Genomic DNA, 27,108 nt, shown 5'->3' with positions numbered 1-27,108 from the left:
GCCTACCAAGAGCAGAGAATGGCCTCCACAATCCTAGGCTCCCTAAACATCCCGATAGTTGTGTGTGTGTGTTTTACTAAGTTCAGCTGTTTATTTTGCCTTTCAGTTGCAGCACATGACATATTGTTTACCAATGTACACATTCCTTTACAACCAATCAGATTGAGGGCACACAACCATATCAAGGTGGTAAATAGAAAATCTTGGGCCAAGAAGTGTCAAGAAGAACTATAAATTACAAGACACCATATAGGGGATTTGAGCAGACAAGGACCTGCGGACGTTGCATGTCACTACATGAGCCTTGTAAACATTGTAGGAACACCCAGAACTTAAAAGCAGCAGAGGTGTGTAAGAGACCAGTCTAAAAAGCAAAGGCCGATGTTGTTCAAAGCCATCATTTTTGTCTGTACAGTACTGTACAGTACTCGAAAATGAACAGAGATTTATTCTCTGACGTGTAAATATATGACTTTTCAGGTTTGCATAACTGGGCATTTTACTCTTGAGTTTTTACAAAATTTGTACGATGTTCCCCCCTGTTCTATAGCTGCCAAAGCATTCCATCGTCAGACTTACATTAATACTACACTACTACTACTAATATTAATAATCGCCAGCGTAGGTGGCGTACGCATGCTTCCTCGCTTCCTTTCCTTTGGACAACAAAAGAAATCAGATTCGAGCGATTCCTTCTCCTTCTCTGTTAATGGCACAATGGCAACATTTCCAAATCCTGCGCTGGGTTAGCAAGGCTGCTTCCCCCAGCCACCCCCCCCCCCCTTCAAGCTGACGCTCGGCCGAGCACATTTGTCTTCGGCTCTGGGGCGAGAACGCAGCCTCGCAAGCAGCGAAGGAAGTTTCATCTCCGCTCACGCACACCGGTAGTAAGCAGCGGTGCGTGTGCGTGCCTTGGTGTGTGCGCGCCCTGCCTCCCTCCCGAGCGAAAGGACTCGCCTCCGAGGCCACTTCTGCGCCTGGTGAAGGCAAGGGAGTGGCGGCGGCGGCCCTTCTCTCTCTCTCTCTCTCTGTCTCCTCGGCCCTCCCAGTCCCTCCTCTCTCTGGGTAGCTTTGCGGAGAGGAAGGGGAGGAGGAGAGTGAGCTGTGGGAGGGTCCCCATTGAAATAAACAAGCAGCCAGTGATTAAAACGGGAACATGGCGGCCGCGGAGGACTCAGCAGCTCCAGCTTCCTCTTACAAAGCGAAGGTCAGCGCTGGCAGCAGCCTGGGCGACGGCAGCCGGAGACATTGCTGACCTCGGTAAGGGAAGGCACCCTCGCGCCCCTCGCCATGGGGCCCTTTTCGCGGCGGGATAGGCTGGGGAAGGGGCTGGCCGAGGGGGTCCCTCCCCGGTTGTGTGTGTGTTGTATAATAACCCTGGTTGTGTGGCGCGCTGCTGGGGATGGCTGGTTAGCGTCTGGAGCCCCTGCCTTGAGAACTTAGGGGGCGAGGGAGGGGAAAAAAGGGGGTGTCCGCGAGACTTTTCTTGCCCCCCCCCCCATCCTCCCCGCAAAAAAAGAGCAAGTTGTGGAGGTTTTATTCTCTCCCGAGACGAAAAGCGAGAGAGGTGTCAGCCTGGGTGTTTGGTGTTCTTTTATGAGTGGCGGCGGCGGCGGGTGTGTGGCTACACCTCCTGTTTTCCGTCGCACCCCGAAATCTGCATGGAGGTGAACGTAAAAGGGGGGGGGTAATAATACATTTGAAGTTGGGGGTTTCCACCCACATCCCCAGACCCCCTCCGTTTTCTCTGTGAAGGAAAGGGGCCGCCTTAAGTTAAATGGGTGGGAGAAGAGCATAGCTGTCTGAAGGGGAAAGCGGGGTGCTCGCAGCGAAGTGGAAGGGGGTGTTAATGGAGAAGGCGGACTTGCTTCCCCCTCCTCTCTCCTCGGTATGGAGGAGGGTCGTTCCTCGATAGAAAGGACTGAAGGGGTGGCAGCTGCGTGGCTGACAATGGGGGTGGCGGGGGGGGGAATGGAGAGACGGGAGAGGGACTGTTTCTCCTTTTCTCCATGCGAGAATGCCGTGTGGGCTTCTTCTTCGGAGCGGGGGGAGAACAGTGTGGCAAGACCCCCGCGACCATGAGCGGGGCGGGCTGTGGAGAAAAACGATTGCTCCGACCGAGGAAAGAGAGTGAGTTGTGCGGAGCGCCTGCCCGAAAATCGCCTCGGAAGAAATCGAGATTTGGGGTGGGTGGGTGGAGTGACGGGACGGGACGGCGGTGTCGCCTCCTCTCCCTCCGCGGCCGCTGCCGACGGGCTTTTAACTTCTCCCAACTTTTTGTGTGTGCGCGCGGCCCTCGAAGTCCCCCCTTCCTGGGGGACCCGACTAGGCCCTGCCTGCCCGCCTGCCTCCCTGGCCTGCCCGCCCGCTTGCCGCTGGGCGAGAGCGCAGCCTAGGGAGCCGCATTGCCGCTGCGTGCGCCTGGCTGGGTGGGGGGAGGGGACCCTGGCGGCGGCGGCCCCAGCGGCGCCTTGGTGCTCGTGCGGGACTCGCTCGGCTGGTGCCGGCCTCTCAGGGCGGAGGCCTAGTCGCGGGCTTCTGGGTGTTGGGGTTGCTACGCGCCTCAGTCCCCGGGGACCCAGCGACGCAGCCTAATGCCGCCGAGTGTGTGGATATGAATGGGAGGGTGGCGGCGGTGGTGGGGCGGTGGACCTCTCCCCCTTCCTTTCTGCGATGAACTCTTGATGTTGAATGTGGGGTTGGGAGAGAGACCGAGAGAGGCGCGCATTTCTGCTCCCCCTCCCGCTTTGTACACGGAGAATGGCCTCGTCCTCCTCCCCCCTTCCGCCGTGTAAGCGCTGAGGGTGTGCGTCTAATCCCCTCTCCACCTGCTCCCTGAGCTGCTACCCTTGTGTAAGGGGAGGCTGCGAGTGTGTATCCGACGCAGGCAGCATGCTCTTATTTCTCCCTCCCGCCGATCCTGCCCCAGCTTTTTAACTGGCGGGGTTCAGTCGGCGACGCCAGAGATTTCATCTCTTGCACAGTGATGGCGTTTTCTTTTCTTTTCTTAGCAGCAGAAGCTCTTGTAATCGTTGCTCCTGCCCACAACAGTACTGTTGCAAAGGTATCCAGGGTTATTGGTTGTCTTGGCAACTTTGACTTTCCTTCCCGTGTCATCTGTGTTTTCTTCTGCACCATACTTGATATGTTCTGTAATCAACCTGGCGCTCATTCGGATCTGATACTGATGTATGAAATATGCATGAAATGTGTGTGCAAGGTGGCAAGAAAAATAAAAGGAAATGTACCTGGCTTCCTTACCTGTTAATCATATAACAGGTCCTTTCCATGAGAAATGTTTTGATGGCTAGAGTCTTGGGAAACTCTCTGGTTTCTCTGCTGGAAGTCATGTCTTTTGGACATGACTTTTTTCATATAGAACTGCTGGGTTGTGAACTGTCCTGTTATCTTCGGATGAAGGACAGTTAAAAAATTTAATAAAAAAGACCCTTCAGACATATCTACACCATGAACAAACCCATTTGTTAACACCCATTTCTCAAAATTTAACACTCAAATTACAGTTCCTTTGCAGGATTATGGGTTGTATCCAGTGCTACTCCTACTCAATATAAACCCATTGAAGATAGTGGGCATGATTAAGTTGCGTTCTCTAATTTCATTTGCTCTACTCTTAGTAGGACTAATATTGCAATACAGTATAAGTACATAGTGTAGACTGTAGATCTTATAATTTTGGTTTACCTGCCTTTAGATTTTCAAATAAAATGAAGGCTATAAAGGTCAAATAAGTGTGGTTTTAGACACTCATTTATAATTTCAATAGGCTAAAACTATTCATGGTCCTCTTACTGAATACTGTATTTATGTTGGACACCTGAAGTAACACCTCAGGTTTGGTCAGTGGTAAAATCCCATTTAGCATATGAGACTTGATAAATTAGTAGAACAGAATAATCACTTCTTGTATCTTATGCAATGTTTTTTAACACAGTTGCAGAATTCATAATAAAAAAATTGAGCAAATATCACTCAATAGAGAAAAACTTTATCAGGTGGCAATATTCTTGTTCAACGCGTTTTAAATGCAGTTGTATTGATTATAGTGCTGTTGTTGTTGTTGTTGTTTAGTCGTTTAGTCGTGTCCGACTCTTCGTGACCCCATGGACCATAGCACGCCAGGCACTCCTGTCTTGCACTGCCTCCCGCAGTTTGGTCAAACTCATGTTCGTAGCTTCGAGAACACTGTCCAACCATCTTGTCCTCTGACGTCCCCTTCTCCTAGTGCCCTCAATCTTTCCCAACATCAGGGTCTTTTCCAAGGATTCTTCTCTTCTCATGAGGTGGCCAAAGTATTGGAGCCTCAGCTTCACGATCTGTCCTTCCAGGGAGCACTCAGGGCTGATTTCCTTCAGAATGGATAGGTTTGATCTTCTTGCAGTCCATGGGACTCTCAAGAGTCTCCTCCAGCACCACAATTCAAAAGCATCAATTCTTCGGCGATCAGCCTTCTTTATGGTCCAGCTCTCACTTCCATACATCACTACTGGGAAAACCATAGCTTTAACTATACGGACCTTTGTCGGCAAGGTGATGTCTCTGCTTTTTAAGATGCTGTCTAGGTTTGTCATTGCTTTTCTCCCAAGAAGCAGGCGTCTTTTAATTTCGTGACTGCTGTCACCATCTGCAGTGATCAAGGAGCCCAAGAAGGTGAAATCTCTCACTGCCTCCATTTCTTCCCCTTCTATTTGCCAGGAGGTGATGGGACCAGTGGCCATGATTATAGTGCAGGCATCCCCAAACTGCGGCCCTCCAGATGTTTTGGCCTACAACTCCCATGATCCCTAGCTAACAGGTCCAGTGGTTGTAGTCCAAAACATCTGGAGGGCCGAAGTTTGGGGATGCCTGTTATAGTGAGTATCACTATACTGAATGTAATTTATCCCTTACCAACTGTGTCTTTGTAGATCAAGGCTGCAGTCCTAACTCTACCTACATGGGGGTCACATTGAATTCAGCAGGGCTTCTTAGTACCACTGTCACACTGCAATGCTGCGTACTTATATCAGGAAGTAAATTTCACTGAAATTTGAGGGACTTCTGAGTTAACACATGGATTGAAGTCAAAGGCAAGGATAGATTTTCCCATTGCCCAGCTGAGGAGCCTTCAACAGATTATTGACCTTGTTGGGTGGGTGATTGTAGGTAAGATGCTTGTGTATTAGCTACATGGCTCTTATTATTTTCAAAAGAGACCCAGGTATAAATCAGATTAATTATAATTTAAAAGGAAGTTAGGTTTTGTTCATTTGGGCCTGAATAGAGACAATGGATTTTTTAATCTCTCTAGGGATTTTTTAAATCTCTCTAGCAATACTAAGATGGCTGTGTTATCAGAGATTGCTACATTTGGGAGTCATTCTTGTTTTAAATACGTTTAGGCTCTAATTGAATTATCACAGACTTTTTGTTACCATAATGCCACCTTTTACCATTTTTCTTCCACTGAGTCTCTGCAAATATAACCTGCTAAAGGAAGTTACTACTACATACATCTCATGAAATGGATTCTGTTACTTCTGTTAGAATAAATTGTTGTTTAAGGTGCCTCAAAACTCTTCATTGGGTTTCCTAGTCCCTTATGTACTCTTTGCTTTCAAAGGTAGTGCTTTATATAGCAAGTCAGAATGTTTCAGGCACAGTTTGATCTTAAATCACAGAATTTCAGAATCAAAAATATTTTTGTAATTATTTAAAAATCCTTTTAAATTATGTTCCCCTCTGTATACTGTACTGTACAGTATTTAAGAGATTAGACACAAGAGTGGTTATCTTTTTCTGCTTTGAATTTTCTGCTTCTATTAATATATTTTAGAACTTACTATAATCATTACTCAATCATTTTAAATGTTGAATAGTTAAGCGACATAATGCTTGAAAGCATGGTGAGCTAATCATGCTTTTTGTGATGGGATAATGATAGGTGCAACATGTTTGGCTAGAAAGAATTTGTTAAAGGCAGTATCTCTGAGAAGCTTACTAAATTGAATTTATACAATAAATTTAAAGTGGGTTCATCTTGAACACTTTATAAATGGTGTGTTTAAAGGTTTGAGATTTTTTGTTAGATTTAAACTGCCCAAGTTGGCTTTCATAGCATTTCTCTTCAAAATGATAGTAAGCAGACCCATCTGTAAAAACGAAAAGTCCAGGTTGCTCCATAGAAATAGCAAAGTTCTTTAGAAAGACAGCTGCTACTACAATGCTCACAGTCTTCTGCTCTCTGTCCTTTTCTTGATGCCACTGACATGTTGGCGTAAGCTGATGTTCTATGCAAAAATGAAACTAAGGCAGGGAGGCTACATAACTCAGATTTTTAAAAGCTGAGCTGTGAAGATTCCCCAAGGAAAGTTGAAAAGTTCTGAAATAATTTCTAAATAATAGTTTGTGTACTGAATAAATTGGTGTGAGATTGTGCTTGTGAATTTTATTTCATATACCGTAGTATTCAAGACAACTTAGCATAACAAAACCCTAAAATCTAATTGTGTATGTAACAAGTTCTTTTCTTTTCATTGTTTTTGCTTATTTTAAAGGAAAGCACTAGTAATAGTAATAAACTGACTTCATGGAGTATGTATGACCTGTAGCAAATCCAGATTTTAATCTTCAAAGACACATTTACTACTTCCTGGGTATTAAAAGGGGAAAACAAAGAACATTTTTGTCCTGTATGTGCATGCATTGCATATGTGTGTTCATATGTTATTAAAAACTACCCTGATCTGATCCACACCATGCATTTTAATTACACATTGTTGCAATTATACAACACACTACTTAAAAGACAGAACACTACTGCACCTTTCTTCATTCATTTTATGAAAAATGCTGTTTGATAATAAGTATTGGATAGTAGCAAGTTCTATAATGTGAAAGGGAATGTGATGGGGGTAGGCAAGGACCTCTTGTATATATGCAGATATGCAGATAGATGCGCATTGTCAGCTGTGGCTCTATTGTGTGCTTTCGGCTGGGCATGGAGCTCTCTTTCCTCCTGGGGATTTTGATCTGTCAGAGGAGTTCTTTGAATTTAAGATGTAAGGACAATGAAGCTTAAAGTAGCAAGCTAGTAAGGGTGTGTGTGCTGTGTTGATTCTTCTAAAACAACATTGCTACTTCGGTGAGGTAATGTAAGTGAAGTTCTTAGTAGTATCATATGCTGATTATTTGGGAAATAGGCTGATTCATATTGGCTTTGTCTTATCTGTACAGTTAGGTCCAGTCGCAGACAACTTTGGGGTTGCGGCTGTCATCTTGTTCTATAGGTTGTGGACAGCCGGTGTTTGTCCATAGACAGCTTCTGGGTCATGTGGCCAGCACGACTAAACCGCTTCTGGCGAACCAGAGCAGCGCACGGAAACACCATTTACCTTCCCACTGGAGCAGTACCTGTTTATCTACTTGCACTTTCAAATTGCTAGGTTGGCAGGAGCAGGGACTGAGCAACGGGAGCTCACCCCATTGCAGGGATTCGAACCACCGACCTTCTGATTGGCAAGCCCTAGGCTCTGGTTTAACCCACAGTGCCAACTGCATCCCTTATCTGTACAGTAGTTATATTATTAATTGTTTGTTAGCGGTATATGCATTATGCAAACATTCCTTGAGCTTAGAGGGTCAGTTGCTTTGTGTATCAAATCACATGGCGAACTTTGTAACGTATAAGTGGGAATGTGAATAGGGAGTAAAAACAGGTGTGATACTGTCAATTTGTTTCACATTTTCAAAAACAAAATAAGATTAGTATTTATTTACTGAAAATACAAACCTGCAGGCATTGGTTAGTGCAGGGCTTGTTTTATATATATATATATATATATATATATATATATATATATATATATATAATCTTTTAATGTAACCTGGAAAGTTTTAGTACATAAACACTTAGGACTTAATATGAACTTCGCTGTAGAGATGCATATACCTACAGCATGGTTCTTGCTCTGCTCCTTTCTGGATAACTTCATTCCCCTAAAATAAAATAACTATGCAAAAGCTGCTCTCGAAGGCCAAACTAAATAATGCTATGTTACATGCATGCATGTATTAATTCGTCTTATTTTAAAATGAAAAATGACAGCCACAGATGCCTCTGGTTTGGATGAGGACTGCAGCACACAATGAGAAATGCCTTTTATTCTGCACCGTGGTTCTGGTGAAAACTGTCCAGGCAACATCCCTCCTTGGGCATTTTTTACTGCAGCCACAGTGCAAGAGAAAAGACATCCCACACTGTGTGTTTCAGTCCTTCTCCAGATTGGGCCACTCTATGGTTTTAAAGTAAAAACAACGCAGATTAATACATAGAATCACAGAATTGGAAGGGATCCCGAGGGTCATCTCAACTAGCTCATATATGTGGGGATTACTGGGGAGTAACATCCAAAGCAGCTCAATGAAAAGGGAAAAAGGATAGGGAAGGCCCACTTGTGGTACTTGAACACATCTAAAAATGTTTTGATCCCAGCTTTTAAATAAGCAGCATATTCATTGATTGCAGTGATACATATTTTGCACTTAACAAGACTGGGACGCTAGAAGGATTTCCAAAAAGTTACATTGTAAAATGGCAGAATGTATAATATCAGCTGTTTGCAATAGTAGCTTTCTTGCATTATTTCTATTTTTGTCATTGTCACTCCTTTCAATGTGTGTGTTGAGTACATACCGAGCACATGGTAGTGGGATTAGGATTTGGTGAAAGTTTCAGAAGAAAACTAGCAATCACACTTGGCAGTAACTTAATAATTGAAATAAATCAAAGCTCTTTAAACTGAAGTAAAATTATTATTTGTCACCCCATTACTTGACTTTTCATAATGTAATGCTGTTATATATAATTAAATCTAGTGAGTATAGACAAAGCACTCCCTGGACCCTCAGATCATCTTTGGCGGCCTTTCTGTAGATGCTGTTGCCAAATAAGGCTGAGACAGATGGCTTCTAAGGAGAGGACATTTTCAGTGGTGGTGCCTCATTGTGGAATGCCCCCACCAAAGAGGAGCTGCCCAAAGAGGTCCAATGCTACATTGTGGTCCTTTCAGCAATATTTAAATACTTCTTTATTTTCCAAGGATTTTCAGTTGATTGCTTTTAATAGTTTAGACTACTTTTTCATTGTGGCTTGTTTTATTCTGTTTTTATTCTGATTTTTGAACTCGCTTTTATGTTCATATTGCATTTTTACACCTTATGAGGGTTTTTTTTAAAAATTGCACACTGCCTAGATAATTTTCTGTTAATGGGTGATACAAAGAGGCTATGAACAAAATATAAAAATATAACAAAGCCAATGGCAAAACTCTAATTAATTTGAATGTTAGGGGTATGCTCTTTAATATGTTTCTTCAACTGTGATCGCTATTGGTTACTATTCATGGTCTCCTGACTCTTAAGTGGGACTTGTAGAAAAGAAGGTTGTTTTCTTTTTCAGAGGAAGACACAGAATGAACTGAGGTCTAAAACTACTGGGGGACGGGGACGGGACGGGACTGTTTTGTACCAAGCAGCATGAAGGAGGATGTGCACCTGTACAACAGCAATAACTGTTTCCTGTAGAGGACTGAATATACATCTTCCTCTGTGAAAACCACTGTTGATTATTTGGGGGAAGCTGTTGCTGTTGCTGTATTGACCACATAATTTGTGGGAGGGCCACCAGATACTATTTTGATAAAGTATCCAGGCAAGAGAAAGATAGCAATGTAATTCCATTGCTGACTGGAAGCAATAATGGGTTGAATGAGGGCATGAGGTCAGTAAGCGAAAGGTGAAACCTGATGGGACATGGGTCCTGTTGGCAGGTGATTCTTGTATCTAGAAGTTGAGTAGATAGTCTTTTCTCGATGGGATTTCATTTTCTCTAATGTAGTGATGGCCAAACTTGGCCCTCCAGCTGTTTTGGGACTACAGTTCCCATCATCTCTGACCACTGGTCCTGTTAGCTAGGGATGATGGGAGTTGAAGACCCAAAACAGCTGGAGGGCCAAGTTTGGCCATCACTGCTCTAATGGAACGATGGTTTATCTGCAGAGCAATAGTTCAGTAGTGAGGAACTCAGGGAGGGCAACAATTTGGCCCTACAATCCTCTCTATCTTTCCCTTAAGACTGTCCCTGGGCCACACCCCTTTCCCAGCCATACCTCATACTCTGTGTTCAAAATTCCCCATGTGCCAGGTGCATTTTGCGATTGTGGAGATCTCTGGATGCCCGGTTAATGACTAATCTCTCCATCTAGCTGGCTAGTGCTGCGCCAGTGCTGCATGTGGCAACACCACAACAAAAGATATGTAGCTTGTGCTTCTGCACTGCCGTGTGAATCAGCTGGCTCACATGGCAGCAGACTTGGCGTCTGTGCTGCCACATGAGCTGCAATCCTAGGTGCACTTACTTGAGGATAAGAAAGCCCCACTGGACACAACGGGGCTTATTTCCAAGCAAATTTCTTCCAAGCAAATAAATTTCACCCCCCAAAAGATGCTTAGACAGTCCATTGGGGTGCCCATAACCTAAGTTTAAGGTGCCATTTAGCGATTAGCTTACCGTATACTAACACGGCTCATTTGGCCCTGCTCCACACCATCCTTGAATGTTTTTGTGTGACTGGAATGTGTCCTTGAATTATGTTTCTTGTTTGCCTGGATAGAGGATAGAGACGGGATGTTTGAGTATCTGGAAAAATAAGCTATTGTACATATGTAAAATTTGCATTCACTTTACTTTTGCCTTTGGCTCTGTCCACTAATGGCAATTGACTCCCAGAAGGTTGTTTGGAAGGGAATGTGGCCCTTAGGCTTGAAAAGGTTCCCCATCCTTGTAATTATTTATTTATTGCATGAGTCTTTCTGCATGGCAATAAGGGCAGTGAAGAAGGCCCAATTCCTTGATTCTGTAGCATCTTCAATTCGTCCAGTTGAACCTTTTTGTATTTTCTGAGGTCTATTGATACCTGTTCCAGTCAGTAGAGTTTCAGATCTTTCGGAAGACTGTTGTTGTTTGTTTGCAAGGCACTTTGAGGACAAAGTCACTCACTTCCATAGCAGTCTTGGTGCTCCTGGATCCATCTCTCTAGGCATCAGTACCTAGTAGTGCTTTTTACCAGATTTAGTAAGACAGCTGAGGCTGTTTCGTGATCAGGATAGCCTGTTGTCCAGGTGCTGGTAACTTCCAGATTGGATTACTGCAATGTGCTCTATGTGGGACTGTCCTTGGGGTTGCCCTGGAAACTGCAGCTGGTGCAAAATGCAGAGGCTTCGAGTGCTCACTGGGATGGAATAGTCACATCATATTACACTGGTGCTAAAGAATTGCACTGGCTGCCAATTAGCTATCAGGCTAGATTCAGGGTGCTGGCTTTAGTGTACAAAGCCCTATCCAGGGTGGAGTGCAACATACAATTTACAACAAAAAGTCAACTAAAAACAGCAAACCTGATAATTGAAACAAAATGATAAACTGTAAATAACAATAGCAGTTTAAAAACATATTAAACCAAATTTTACCCAGAGTAAACCTGTTTTGCTTAGTTGTGTTCATTAATTTAAGTGTGCTTGCTCTGAGTAAAACTTAGCTGACTACCACTTTGGAGCAGGCTCCTCACCCTGGGACAGTAAATATACCAATGCATTGCAAATGCTCAGGCAAACAGGTGAGTCTGTATTTGGCACCAAAATGATAATAGTGTCAGTGCCAAACATACTACTAGAACAAGGGTATTCCAATACCAGGGCCACCACAAATAAATCTGTTGCTTCCCTTTTTTTGCATCACAATGTAATATAACCCACCACCATCAGTAGTATGCAGAAAAGAGCTGCCTCTGAAGATATTGGGCCAAGGGCAGGTTGATTCTGGAAAAGGCATTCCTTCATAAACCATCACCTTGAAGTTGGCCTAGAAGTGAACATGCAGTCAATGTACGTCCTTTAGAATTGGTGTTTTGTGATTCCATCCAGCTGAACGGGCAGCTACATTCTGCACTAACTGAAGCCCTTGGATTGTCTTCAAATGTAACCATGCATACAGCACACACACACACCACATTACTGTAGTTCTAACAGGACATTACCAGAGCACAAATCACTGTGGTAAGGCTGCATCCTATTAACACATAATCATTCTTTTATATCATAGGATTTCAAATGTTAGTCATATTTGTTGTGAGGGACATGGATGCAGACGTTCTACTTTGAAGCTTATGCCAAGAGATTCTAATCTGTGGTATTGATAGTTTTTGGGTGTAAAGTCCTTAAGGATGTTCATGTTGCCTCCATCTACCCCTGCATCTATTCGTTCTCCTGTGTTTTTTCACAGACAGTTCTGTGCTAGAGAATTTCCTGCTGAAGTTCCGTACTAGATAACCTTTTTGAGGCTTTATTACAATCAGGTAGCATATAAGTGCTGTGAAATAAAATAATACTTTATTTCCCTGTTTATGCAGGATGGTGATGGTTGGAATGGAGGGTGTAATAGTATACATGACTGGTCCTCACAGTGCCTGGTTTAGGTCTGAGTAAAAACATTATGATGGGACACGGGTGGCACTGTGGTCTAAACCACAGAGCCTAGGGCTTGCCGATCAGAAGGTCGGCGGTTTGAATCCCCACGATGGGGTGAGCTCCCGTTGCTCCATCCCGTCTCCTGCCCACCTATCAGTTCGAAAGCACGTCAAAGTGCAAGTAGATAAATAGGTACCGCTCCGGCGGGAAGGTAAACTGCATTTCTGTGCGCTGCTCTGGTTCACCAGAAGCGGCATAGTCATGCTGGCCACATGACCCGGAAGCTGTCTGCAGACAAATGCCGGCTCCCTCGGCCTATAGAGCAAGATGAGCGCGCAACTCCAGAGTCGTCCGCAGCTGGACCTAGTGGTCAGGGGTACCTTTACCTTTAAAAACATTATGAGTTTGACATTTCAGTGGTGGGTGAAAATGACATGTAGAAATCAAGCTGTGCAGGAAGACCTTTTGTCAGGGATAGAAAAATCCCAAGGTGTTTAATAAAAGTGCTTAAAATCTTTGTAATTCTCTTCCCCAACCCATCCACGCACATGCTAGTGCTTTAAAACTTGATATTGATATTGAGGTTGAAAAAGAAACATTGCATTCTTCACAGTCCTACCATGAAGAACAGGCATCCCCAAACTTCGGCCCTCCAGATGTTTTGGACTACAATTCCCATCATCCCTGACCACTGGTCCTGTTATCTAGGGATCATGGGAGTTGTAGGCCAAAACATCTGGAGGGCCGCAGTTTGGGGATGCCTGATGAAGAACCATCACTTGCGTGGATTTGGGAGTTTGTGGGAATGTATATTCTACATATTCATGGTCCAACTTAGTAACTTGTCAAGGCTCTAAATCTTTTCTAATAGCATACTTGCTCCTTTCAGCTTTCAGTGTAGAATGAGTTGGTGGACTGACGTGTGTGTGTGTGTGTGTGTGTAAAATATGTATGCACTATAGCATAAATATAGTATAAATTTGTAGAAAATGTGATGTTTACATAAACTGAAGAAATATAACACCCTTTCTTGGGAAGAAGGGTTGGAATTATATGTTTAATTTGTGAAGTAATTCACAAAAAATTAGTGTGAGAATTTGCAAGAACTTAAAAAGTGAATATGTTCAACTCTAACTCTGAAACTTCATACTTGTGAAGTTGTAAATTGGTCCTGTAATGGTGAAGATTGTGCCTAGGTTTTAGGGGGGGGGGCTAGGATTTTGATCTATTTAGTGGCTGCAAAATGATACAGTAAGACTGCTAGTTTTTTCTTTAAAGCAGAGATGGGGGGAACTTGTGACTGTCCAGATGTTGTTGGATTCTAAGCCATGTCAACTCCATCCAGCATGACCAAATGGTCAGGGATAAGGTTGAAATTGTAGACCAGCAACACTTGGAGGGCAGTAGCTTCCCCACCTGTGCTCTAAAGCTTTCTTTAATTTACATCAGTGCAGATGTCCCAGCCCAGTGAGCTTATGGAGGTAGAGACTGCTCAACAGTCCTTGCATCCTATTGTATTCCTACTTGTGTGAGAATTCTGGAGGATGTTTCTATCATTTTCAGAATAAATAGCATTGTGTTTTGGTGAGTCACTCAGATGTTCTGAGCAGAGGCAGGCCTCCAATCCTGTGCATGCTCACTCACTTAATCAGTAGGACGTGTTTCTAAGTACACATATCTAGGGTTTGGGTGGCATATTCAGTCATTTGCTTACTGAATTCAGTATAGTCATGTGAGGGGGGAGATTGTTGAGTATCTTGAACCCTATTTTCGAGCAGCAGAATTCTGTGGTTATATCATCTGATCTGCAAATAGAGTACATTAAACAAACATTTGGGTCTTATTCGGATGTTGTACAGGCTTCCTTCCCCTTTCTGCATAGCCAGGATTAGTAGTTGTTAACCTTTTGCTTTCACATTTTTTAAACTGCAGTTTGTGTCATCTGGTGTGGTTAAAACGAACTATGGTTAATTTTCAAGGTTTTTTTAAAATATATATATAAAGAAACTGCCTTGTTGAAACCAATAATAATAATAATAATTTATTATTTATACCCCGCCCATCTGGCTGGGTTTCCCCAGCCACTCTGGGCGGCTTCCAACACAAAAATAAAACACAATAATCTATTAAACATTAAAAGCCTCCCTGAACAGGAATAGTTTATATTGACCACAATTTGCAGTTTGGACAACATGACAAGTCACGGTTAACTGCAAGTAGAAGTGAAAGCTTCTGAACTACACCTCTGAGTGGCGCAGGAGGAAGGCAGCAGAAGGGAAATGTACAACTTAAAGAGGGCTAGGCTTAGTCACATAATGCTGAAACACAGTTTAGTGTGATGCCTCGACACAGCCACATTGTTACAGTAGAATTATTTATAAATGTTTGAGGGAATTGTAATAACTGGGAATGGCAAATACTCTAGTGATTTTGTTTTAGCATGAATGACATAATCAGTGGAAAATAGAGAATATTTACAGTTTGTTTGTTTTTGTTTTATAGCATGCTTGGGATGTATCTGAATATTGAACCTTTCAGACAGACAACCTGTGCTATTGATTTGACTGCCTCATTTAGTCTTGGTAAGTTGTCTTTAAATAATGCATATTAAAATACCGTAGCTATTTTATGAATGAAAATGTAGTTTTATGTAATTGTATCCATAAACTATCCATTTTGTTCTTTGAGAAAGCTGCTGCTGCTGTTGTTTTTTGGCTGAAATTTTGGCTTCATACACTCACCGTATGAAAATCATTTGTTGGCTAAAATGCACTAAACATTTAGTCAGACGTCAGAGCACCATAAGAAAGTGAGGGAAAGATTGTATCCACTTTGATCACACCTATATCTGTCTGGGGTAATGGAGATCCTCTTGTATGGTCACACACACTTAGTTGGTCCAGATGTAACTCCTAACCATGATTTGATGCCATGCACGTATTCTCCTCCCTTACTCCGAGTTTAGTTTCAGACCTTAGTTTGCTGTCAGCATCCTAACTGGGCAAAGCAGAATTGTAAAACCAGTTTAAACAATGATCTAGAATTCTCATTTGTAGACCAATCATAACATGTTGGTAAATTGGAAAGTGAGGAAGGAAAGCTAAGTATGCAAGAAGTGAGAGCAAATACCGGTAAACACAGTTCATTGCATCTGAACTGGCCTAGAAATTCAGGCTCCTTATATCAGGCAATTATTCATATGTATATATGTGTGTGTGGTTATATATATAATTTTGATGTCTGAGACGTTAAGGCCAGGGTTGCCAACCATTTCTTGGTCCATGGACATATTTTCACACCGGAGGAATTGTCATGGCATCACACACAAAACTATCTATTATTCTTATTGGTACAATATAATTATTATTTCAAGTCTAATTTCAGGTGGGCAGAGGGGACCCTGCAGTTGCCAGGGAAGGTCTCTATGGATCCCTGTGTACCTGTGGCTGTCACAATGGAAGCACCTGCATTGGAGTGTAGCTGTATAGTTTACAAAATGTAATGTGCTTCTCCACCATCTCCTTCTAAACAGATTTTGTATATGAGGGGATTATCAAAAGCAGTTTATGATCTGGCACAGGAACCATTCTATTCAAAGGGGCTGTGAAATATCCCACAGGAAAGTTTTAAGCCCTTGCACTAGTTACCCTTTTGGAGCCTACTAATAGTTCTTTAGCAACTGTTGTAACCTTAAAATGTAAAGAAAAGCTGTAATTTAATTTTATCAATCTTTTGTACTCACATTATGAAATTATGAAAGACATAATTTAGTTGGAATGAACAAATATCCTCCTTGTGTGGTATTCAACTGTTTTACCCAGAGCAGACCCATTGAGATGAATGATTGTGACTAAGTTAAACCTGTTTAGTAAGTTAGTAAGAGAGAGTGATCAACCATACCAGAGACAGAGGAAAGGTCATGAAGTATGAGGATTGAAAAGTGATTTTTAGATTATTCAGTGATGAGTTATCAATGATTTTTGTGATGACATCCTTGTAGTGCCTGCATGTGGACTATCATTTATTGGGCCCATCAGCTCCTGCCTCCCTTCTCCACCATAATGGCTGTGAGGATACAATTAGAATTGTGTATTGTAATTGTACAATATTGTAATTGTACAATTAGAATTTTTAACTAACCAAAAGTTAATGTAGTGTCCAAACCCAGACAAACTGTATGGTTTGTTGAAACAAGTCAAGTTCAAACCATAATTTATGAAGATGTCTTCCTTAAATAATAATAAAATAAACCACAGTGTAGGATTTGCTAGGCTTCCAATCTTCTCACAACTGCTGGAGGATACAGGGACAGGGGTGGTAGTACACAAACCCAGGACTTGTTCATGTAATAGATAAATAATAGTTTATTATGTCTAGATACAGTTTGTATCTTTCGTAGACAAATTTTAGAAGTATTGCTGGCACAGACAAAATCTAGAAAGGCCAGGCTAGTTGCATAGTAGACTAGTGATATATCTTGGATTGGGTATAGAAGAGACTTGTTGTCTAGATTAAATTTGATACTTTGAATGTACTGCAGGCTGAAAAACCTGGATAGTAGGTTTAATATTTCATTGTCAACATGCCTCTGAATGATATCCTGAGAACTGTAGCCAGTAATGGTGCATGTTAGTCCCACAGGGATGTACAAATACTGGAGAGGAAACTTCTTAAGCACCCAGAGATAAAAACAGCCTTAGTGTGATTTGACCTGTAGATTTCAAAAAGGAGGTATATTAGTATCTTCTGTGCAAAATCTTATGTAAATGATGGTTCAGGCTTATGTAATAGAATACTGTACAATATTCCTGAAGATGTAAAGCATTCTTATATTTTGCTCCCTACCTAATGCGCCCCAAATTGTCTGTAACATGAAAGAAAATACTCTCCCTTAATGGACCTGTTATGTTTAATCCATTGACTAGGTAGGTGAGTATAGACTTTAATAAAGTAATGTGCGTGAAATTGTGTTATTCCATAGAGATGGCAATTTGGCTTAAATATGCTGCACATTTGAGATTTGGCATAAACTTCAGTTAGATATCATATCAGCATATGCTCACATAATATGTTGATGCTGAAGAAAAAGCATATACAAAATACCAAAATGTCAGGGGAGGGTAGCTGTTTTACTCATATTTTTACTACTACAACAGATTGTTTAAGGTACCACTGAACAAAATCTCTGATCCAGAGACAGATAGTATAATATATTCATGTTGAAATCAGTGAGAGCTAGTAATGACTGATTAATTTGTCATCTTGAGTTCCACACGATTTCATGTGACTAACTTTCTCTGGATTGTGGTTAATACATTTATTGTGACACACACTGGCAAAGCAGGTTCTAGCCCACAACAATGTATCATGTGATGTTTTATTGGTATCATTCTTTGGCATGCTTCAGCTGAGGAGCTCATTTTTGTAACATACATTTTTGATTGAACCGTAAATGGGATTGATTAGAGAGATTTATTCCTTAGCAGATGAATAATTCATTTCTTCTTTCATGGTCTCACAAGAGCTACCTGATGCCATTTACTGCAACCGTTTTGTTGCATAGTGTTAAGTGCTGGCCTCCACTGGCAAAGAAAGCACTGCGGGTGGTGTATGGAGGTTGCCCAAGTGGCAAGAAAGATGCTTTCAGTAACCAATGGCAAGTCCTGAAATCAAGTGTTTTGAGGTAGACCTGTGGCGGTGGAAGCTTTGGTTTTGTGGGATCCAAAGTCTCATAGATACCCAAGGGGCCTTATTTGGGGGCCCTGAGCTATTCCATTCTGGAACTGGCACAGTAAACTATGAGAGCACTCCTGCCCTAGTCTTTTGTCCTGGCTGTCACAAGCATCAGGACTTGAGTTACAATGGTCATCTTGTTCTGAGCTGGCCATGTAAACAGAGATTGAGAATGGACAGTCATACCTTTGCTCCATATTGCAGCCATCCCTTATATCCACTTCCTTTTTTTAGCATTAGAGGACTACAGTATATGTTCTTGGTTTTAGACACAGATACCAGCCTGTATGAAGTGCTGTGATTTAAAAATATTGTTTAAAAATATTCCTGAATCTTGCATAAAAGGTGTAGACTAGTTATAGCTCTTGCCCCTCTGCTTCAGATATTGAAACACCAGGAGCTATTTAACATTGGTGGAGAGAGAGGAAAATGTACACCTGTGCACTGATTCAGTCCGCTAACTTGGTTGCCTTAAGCCTGTATATAATAAAGCAGATTGTGCTTTAATTGTTGTAACCCACCCTGGCACCTTAGGGCGAAAGCGGCGTGAGGAGGAAAAATCGCAGAATCATAGAATTGTAGAGTTGGAAGGAACACTGATGGTCATCGAATCCATTTATGCAGGGGGTGCAAGGAGGGGGAAGTTCTGTTGTGAGCGTAGAATAGCAGCATTGGGTACAACCCTATGCTTCAGCTGGGCCATTCCATTGTCACGGGTGGGACACTTGGACCATGTTTTTTGGTATTCACACATGTGTAAGAATGTAAATATACATAAAAATTAACAACCAAAATTTGAACTATGTTCTTAATAAGATACTGAACATTTTACTAATTTTTTATTATTTTTATGGATATTTTTGACAATTTTATTAAATGTTAAAGTATTGTCACGGGTGGGACAAAAAAAGGACACGGAGCTTGAGATAAGTTTGATTTATGGAAAAACTCTGTGAGTTGGGAGGTGAATCAATTATAAACTCAGCATATCTGTTTAAATCAATGTTTATTGGTTACAACTATGCAATCAGAAATTTAGGTTAAGAAATTTAATGATACAAAATTAAGGAAAAAATGCTGTCACGGGTGGGACAATGAAATGTCACGGGTGGGACGCGTCTGGCATACACTTGATTTAACATACAATTAAGGTTGTTAAAAATGGAATAATTACAAAAAAACCTTTTGCTATTACTATACTTACTATCTACTATAGCCTACAAAGTATAATGTTGTATTTACTAAAATTAAAATCTATTTTAAAAATATTTTCTTCTAGTCCATCTCTGGGCCAATTAACCACTTTCAAACACATCTACATTTTCAGTAAATTCATAAAAAATGTTCCTTCTGACTCGTTTAACATTAGGTTGGGGTAAGATACTAAGAATATGTTCAAACTGCACATATGATATGTCTTTTTCATCAACTTGAAACAGCTTTCCAGAATTGTTAACTGCTCGCATACACATCACCTTGACTTCTCCATCATCTTCAACATTACTTTGGCATATTGCAGCATATCTATATTTAGTAGGCCTGGTTCTTTGTCTTTTTGTAGTTGTTTCAAATTCAACTAAAACATATGTCCCAATAGTCACTCCATCAACAAACGGCTTCACTCCAACCACCGGCACATCTGTTTCATTTGTACAACTTGCTACACCATCTTGTTTTTCTGTGTCACTATCAGAATCTCTGTAAACATCAGAAACTTTTAACTTGAACAGTTCTGTGAAGACTACGTGGGTGGACTTTTGAAAAGAAGGTCCATAAACTAAACTTCTTTTGTCTTTAGCTTTAAAAAAATGGTTGGACTGCACGTTTGGAATCTTCCTCACCAAAGTCCAGCGCTCATCTAGCATCGCCATATTTGCACTGATATCAGTAGGTGTTAAAAGGACAAACTTCACTCTCGGTACTGCTTTTTCAGCACATTTAACAAAATCTGATGCTGAATTGATTACTACTCTCCTTTGTTTCACTGCATTCCAAACTGCTTGCTTAGTTAATCCACCAATCCCATCCACGGCACCCTTGCCGTGGGATGTAGCAAAAAAAAACCATTCCCCATCAACACCAAAGTCTTCAGGCATAAAACACAGATTGGACAGTGTGTACTTATTTTTGAACTGACCAGCACACCCATCAGAAAAGATTTTGACCTTTGTCAGTCTGTTAAATTCTTTCTTAAGTTCTTCAATTATGGCTTTTAGGCATGCATATACTGAGTATTTGTCGTGGGTTAAGTGATCCGAAACCACGGCAAAAGAACGTACTTTGCCTTGAGTCCAAGCGCAACCAGTAAATACTGTGATTTGGTTGTGGGTCCAGTGTGCACTTTGGATTTCATCTTGCGATGTTGCCAAATAGTTTTCAGCAAAATCCACTTGAAGAATCACCTCATCATCAGCTACTGTGTCCTTCATATTTTTGAAAGCTTTAGCTTGTAATCGCTTTACAAAGAAGTGCTTCTTAAATTTACTAAATTGATTTTGTAGCTCATTGACAGCTTCTTCTATGGTTCCTTTTGCTTCAAAAACCTTAGGCCGGCTAGAACAGTCATCTTTCCATTGCTTCCAGAAAATCTCAGACGACATGTTTAAGTCTTCATCAATTAGGGTGTGCAAATTAAGTACACACTTTTTGCATTCACCATTCATGCACTTTTCATTTTCCAAATCACAACAAGTAAGGCTCAAAAGATCAGAATGTGTGGAAGGAAAAAAAATGTCTTTCCTACTTATGGCTTCAATTAGGAAATTGAAATTAGCGTGGTATTTGCAAACGCAAACATTGTGTGGCATTTGAGAAGCTAAGTCAATATTTTTAGGCCTCAGTTCATAAAATTTTGATTTGCTGATTTCAACTGTTGGGTTATCAATCTTAAATAAGGCATAGGCCTCTTGGACTGTCATATTCATATGCCGCTTTTGGATTTTGATTCTTTTTCCACTTGTTGGATCTTTAATAGATTTGACATCCTTAATTCCTGGTGCCTGCCTGCTAATATCATCTGAATTATAAAACTCATGGACCTTTGCGATATTATCTTGTGAAATAATAGAACTTTTGGTGTTCTGTTTAGGGCTTTTATCAAATAGTGTTTTTGACGCTTGAGGTGAACTCTCATACACAAGCTTTCGTAACACGGCTATTCTTTTCCGTGGACTTAATGGCAACACTCTTTTAACTTTGGTAACAGCCTTTCCAAGAGATTGTGGGCATTTAAATGACCCAATCTCTGGAATAGTAGTGTCGCCAATTGGCCTAGATTCTTTTTCTTTTATCTTTTGTCTGTACTTTCTTTTGCGCTCAGTTTCTTTCCGTCTGTATTCCATAAGTGATTTTGCAGACAAATTCTTTACCAACTTCATCTTTTCTCGCCTCTTCTTATCTCTGACCCTCTCCTTTTCTTTGAAGCTTTCACATTTGTTTTTATCTTGTTTTAGTTTTTCACGCAGCTTTCTCATACGTTCTGCAGATGTAGTCTTTCCCATTTTGTGTATTGATTCAAAGGTTATATTATCTGTATTACTGTATGTATTCGCATTAGGGTAAAGTAACGGTAACTGCCTTTGTTCCAGAAGGAACAGCTACTATTGGTTCATTCAAGCAGCTGCATTTGGCTCCTTAGTCTTATTGGTTTCCACCAAAAGGCAGCTTTGTGATTGCTTGAGATTGTTCCCTCCAAAATGTATCTCTTTCTAGCTAGTTCTCCTCTCCTCAGTCCCCTCAGTCTTGTTTGCCAGAATAAAGAATTATTACATGAGGAATCTGTCTCCTGTCTGCAGAGAGCTGAAATCACTTGCTGAAATCACTAACTCAAGCTACAACAGTTAGCAACCTAATAAAACAAGCTGAAAACTGTCACGGGTGGGACAGAAAAAAATTATTAAAATTTCATGGTGTTTACATTAATTAACTGCATTTTTATTATTGATAGGTGTGTTATACTCTAATACATACTCCCACAATAAAACAAACATAACCTATAAATTAGTTTTATCACAAAATAAACTTTTGTACCTTTTGCTGTCACGGGTGGGACACTGAAACAGCATCCCATTCAATAATAAAAATAAAATAGAAATAACTTACCTATTTAAAAATTTTCAAGTCCAATGTGTAGACAAAGTTATTCACTTTAATAATATACCAACAATGACAACCACAATTTTTGTTTATCTTTAAAAAATAATGCCAACCTAAATGAACAAAATTAAGCTACACAATCAGAAAAGTGATACTGAAACTTCAAGCTCAAATTTCTCATGAAAAAAATAATTTCAAATTCTTTTTTCCTTTGGAATATTGAACTTTAATATGTTTAGTTAATGAAACTATAAGTAAAATAAGTATATTTTAAAAATAATTTTTTTCTTATCAGGCTCATTTTTCACGGAATGGCCCAGCTGTGCGGATGACACATGTTATAATTTAATAATATATCTTGTTGAATGAAATAAAATGATTTTAAAATCAGACCTTCATGGCAGATAATTTGCATGTTAAGTATTCTTTAGCTAAGTGTGTGGTTTGTCTAGAAATGGATTCTAAGAATAGGAATGTTAGTAAAAATAGTTTTTTATGTTTTATGTTGCTAATTCTAAATCTGGATTTTCACTTTAAAATAAGAGTTATGATTAAATAGTGTAATGGAAAATTGTTTTTCTAAATTAAATATTAAGTTCTGGTAGAGAGGATGTGTTACAGATTTGCAAATGAGAGAAATGTCACTTTGATTTGTGAAGAACACACAAGATTTTAATTTTGTGGCCACAAACAGGACAACTGAACTCTTACCTCTTGAAAGATGACCTGATGCATATCTGAAGCCAGATCTCCACCCCCCCCCCCAGTATTTGCTATAAGCCTTACTGAGGATGGTAAAAGATCTACCCAAGTGAGTGCTTGACAGTAAATAGTGCTAATTAAATACAGGGCCTGACAATGACACTGATTCTTGGATGAAGGCCAGTAGATTTGTCTTGGTTTTCAGAAAATTTAATTTTCTAGCCCGTGTTTATCTACCAGCTTGTTAAAAGATCAGTGTGATGATGCCGCTGACTTTGCTGTTTTAAGCTTCTGGTAGAAACAGCTTTTGCATTGTTATTTTCTCAATTTCTGATGCTCACTGTGAGTGCTTATGTAACTGAAATGGCACTACCCCCACACAAAAGGCATGTCCTTACAGACTTGGGCGTGTAAAGTTTGTGTAAGTACAGTAAATCTGGGGTGGGGGTACTTCTAGGGGTGATGAGTATGCTCAGTAGCTATTCAAGGCTGACTGACAGTTGGGTTAGCAGATAAAAAATGGGGAGGTAGAATGGAATCGAGTGTACTTCATCTGGCAACTTTTTGTTATAGGTCCCACTTGTTTTTTATTCTAGTAGTAAAAATCTATGCATATACTTTCTCACTTGGTGTTGTGTTAAAACGATTGTTGTAATTCAGTTTTGTAAGTACAGTATTTGATGGTTCGTAAGTATTGATGCTCTGTTTTGTGCCCAGTATTTCTCCCAATTGCAGTCAGAAGGTTACGACTAGCGAGCAAGTGAAATGGTATGTTCAAACAAGAATGTCTCTTGCAGTTTCTTTGTATAGCTTAAAATATGCATTTTGACCTTTTTATTTCTATTACCGAGACTTGGTATGTACCCCTGCTGTTTTTGCAAGGCCGGCATCCCAAGATTTGGTGGCGGTGTCCAGAACTGCAGTTTCGAGCTGCTGATAATGTTTACTTCCATGCTAGCAATGTGTGAAAGGTAGCAGCCATGCTACAAAGGCATACCAAGCAGTTTTTGCTATGATTTTTCACATGTAGTTGCATAAAAACTTTGCTGCTCTTCTTGTACTGATAGTGGCATGAGCTTCAGCGTCTTTACATTCAGAAAATATTAGAAAGTTATTATTACAGTATATATTTATAATGCAGAAAGAATTAGTAGATCTCTTGAAATAATTGATAAAAATGTCAGATCCACTAAAGGATTGCTAATGGGGGATTCACAGAGATCAGTTCCATAGCAAAGCTGAGAAGGGATGTCAAAGCCCTACATTCAGTTGTAGCATCTTATTCCTCTGGCAGCAAAGTTCAGTTATTTAGAGGTGTAATTTTTTACCAGCACACCACACTTTGTGTGTGTATGTTCATGGAGGGGGGCAGAAGGGTCCTGTTGCTGCTGCAGTTTTGTGAACACTACTTCTGCCAACAGTGTGATGTTGTTGCTCCTCAAGTACGCTTACTTAGAAGGAAATGCACACAAATGTCACCTTAATCCCCGAAGAGCTTCACTTGCTATGAATGAAATGCTTTCAGATTCAGGCAATGTGCTACTCTTCCTTTTCAAGTAAATTTATGTAACAGGCACAGCAGTACACTATTTGAATCCCAAAGAGTCATGCCACATTGTAGCAGAGAAGGACCAGCAAAGCAAAAACTTCTGTATTGCTTCTCCTTTCTTTCAAGTAAATTGCAAGCTTATTTTATGAAGGGTGACAGATTTGGGGCTAGGAATAACTTCGACTATGCCTGTCCCAAATAATTCCCCACCCAAATTTCCAGTTGGGCTACATAAGGCAAATAAGCATTTTGCTACCATTTGTGGTTAGTGGTTGGTGGGTGTTTGCATCTGTGAGACACAAGCTACCAGTATCATTGTAGCTTCAGCACTAATTCACATGTTGAAAAGATTCCCCCTCCCCAAAAAACAAGTCTCGTTGTGTTGTTGGCATTGCATACGAGAAGACAGTGTAAGCGATATGAGAGAGCTGAATCAAGTATTGCTGCAAAAAGTTGCTACTTACACTTTTTCTAAGGCATTGGATAACATATAATAGTTCTTGAGATTTTTTTATTTATTACTGAACTGGAAATAAAACTGAGTGGACTGGTGTGTAGCTTAATAAATGCTAGTTTGTGGCTTAGTTTGCATGCAGTGCTATGCTGAACTATGGCACAGCACAAATGGGCCAATGTGCAGGCTCCTAGAGAGCAGATGGTGGCCACACTAAAATCCATGCTACTACAGAGTGGATTTCTAAGATCTTTGGAACTTGCAGAAGAAACTCTCACAGTCACAGATCACAGTGATCTACTATGTGTATAAAGAATTAGGTGGTCTCTCAAGGAACCTGGTTCTTAGCTGCATAGGGCCTTATATGTTAGTACAGTACCAACATATTGAACGTGGCCCAGTAGCAGATTGGCAGCCAGTGCAAATCCTGTAAGCAGGGTGTTTTATGCAGGTGGCAGTTTGCCAGAGTATAAGTCACAGGGTACTGCTGCGGTCTGTTTAGTTGTAAATTTTGCGGTTATTCACTCAGTGTATACCCCTCTGTTAAAATTTGTGTTCTGGGTTATTTCCATTGCATCAATATAGCTGTAATAGTGAGGAGAATGTGACCTATTGTTGAAGATAAACATTTCCTGCCCCTGCCCCAAGAAAGGGGGGAAATGGGAGAGTGTACTTAAAACCTTTCATTGGGCCCCTTCCCCCCTATTTTTTTTAAGTATTAAACTTCCTGTTTGCACTACAGAACAGATGGACGTCTAAAATGCAGCGTCAGGAAACTTTTTTAGTGTTTGCAGCATTCCTAACAGAATAGCTCACTTTGCATGTGCTGAATTTATAGAGAAGCAATAGAGTACATTTATTAGCTTTTGCTTATCGTTGGGAAGGAGACGAGTAAGCAGCTCCCCATGGCTGGCATTTTAGAGAATGGAAGAGTGGCCCTTCTTGAAGTTAGATTTGTGGTAATGCAAATGTGTGGTGCTGTCTGCTTCCAAGAGCTATGAGGATGATCAGTGCACCCATTCTGCAGAATCTTCTGACTTGTCCTGCTTAACAGACAAAAATTGCTCATATTTGGCATGATTTGGGTTTTACTAATCTTTCTGCCTCAAGAACCATGGGTGTAGATAGAAGGACCAGTTAATAACGGATAGGTTTTGGGTTGCATACTGGCACAGGGAAGGTGCTTCAGGGGATAATACAAACAAACAGGGGATCATGCAGAAATAGTGACACAACTGTGGAATCTGACAGGTATTTATGGTTATATTAGAATATGAAGGCATAAGGATCTGTATCCCAGAGACACTTGGGACACAGGTCATTGTTGCTTTTTTACATCGTTTCTGAGGTTTGCAACTTTTGGGTTACCCTGCTTCCTTAATTATATCTGGACCATTTGGCTGCAGTGCTATCTATGGAGTTAGTGGAGCACTGTGGAGGCAGTGCTGTCATTCTTTTAGGGATTTTTATGCTACCGTGTTTCCCCTTTTTTAATACGTAGTCAGAAAGTAAGCCATGGCAGCATTTTTTAGCATTAGTGAAACATAAGACACCCCCCCGAAAATAAGGCATACCTCCATGCCGTGTAGAACGAGACCGTCGAGCGCCCCAGCCAGCCAGCGGGACCCAGCCAGCCAGAGGGGCCTGGAACCGGCTGCTGCTGCAGCAGGGAGCACCTGGAGCGCCCGCGCCAGCAGCCTGGCCTCACTTTTTTTTGCCTGCCCGAGGCAGCCTGCCGCCCCACCACCGGAACCGGCGGCTGCAGAGCAGAGCGCTCCGCAGCGCCGGGCAGAGCGCAGCGGCTTGGCCTCTTTTTTTTTCTTTTTTGCCTGCCGCCCCGCCACCGAAACCGGCAGCTGCAGAGCGGAGCGCTGCGCAGCGCCGAGCGCTCGGAACGCCCTGCAGCGCCAGGCGGAGCGCAGCGGCCTGGCCTCTTTAAAAAAAATTTTTTGCCGGCCGCCCCGCCACCGGAACTGGCGGCTGCAGAGCGGAGCGCTCCGCAGCGCCGAGCGCTCAGAACGCCCTGCAGCGCCAGGCGGAGCGCAGCGGC

General features: G+C 41.4%; 1 protein-coding gene across 10 annotated transcripts in view; it reads left to right on the top strand.

Moving 5' to 3' along the window:
* Positions 1–660: 660 nt before the first annotated feature.
* NCOA2 (nuclear receptor coactivator 2) overlaps positions 661–27,108 on the top strand; it is a 130,663-nt gene continuing 104,215 nt past the window's right edge. For 7 of the 10 annotated variants that reach the window (XM_035125673.3, XM_088675598.1, XM_035125669.3 and 4 more), the window contains exons 1-2: positions 661–1,260; positions 15,028–15,107. The gene's annotated coding sequence lies outside the window, so the exon portion shown is untranslated. Of the gene's footprint in view, positions 1,261–2,359; positions 3,065–15,027; positions 15,108–27,108 lie in introns of those variants that run through there. The other 3 variants (XM_088675596.1, XM_088675595.1, XM_088675597.1) reach the window with 3 other exon arrangements.

Source organism: Zootoca vivipara, chromosome 8, assembly GCF_965207765.1.
Source record: "Zootoca vivipara chromosome 8, rZooViv2.hap1.1, whole genome shotgun sequence".
NCBI classification, from domain to species: Eukaryota; Metazoa; Chordata; class Lepidosauria; order Squamata; family Lacertidae; genus Zootoca; species Zootoca vivipara.
This window is presented reverse-complemented; position numbering and strand designations above follow the sequence as displayed.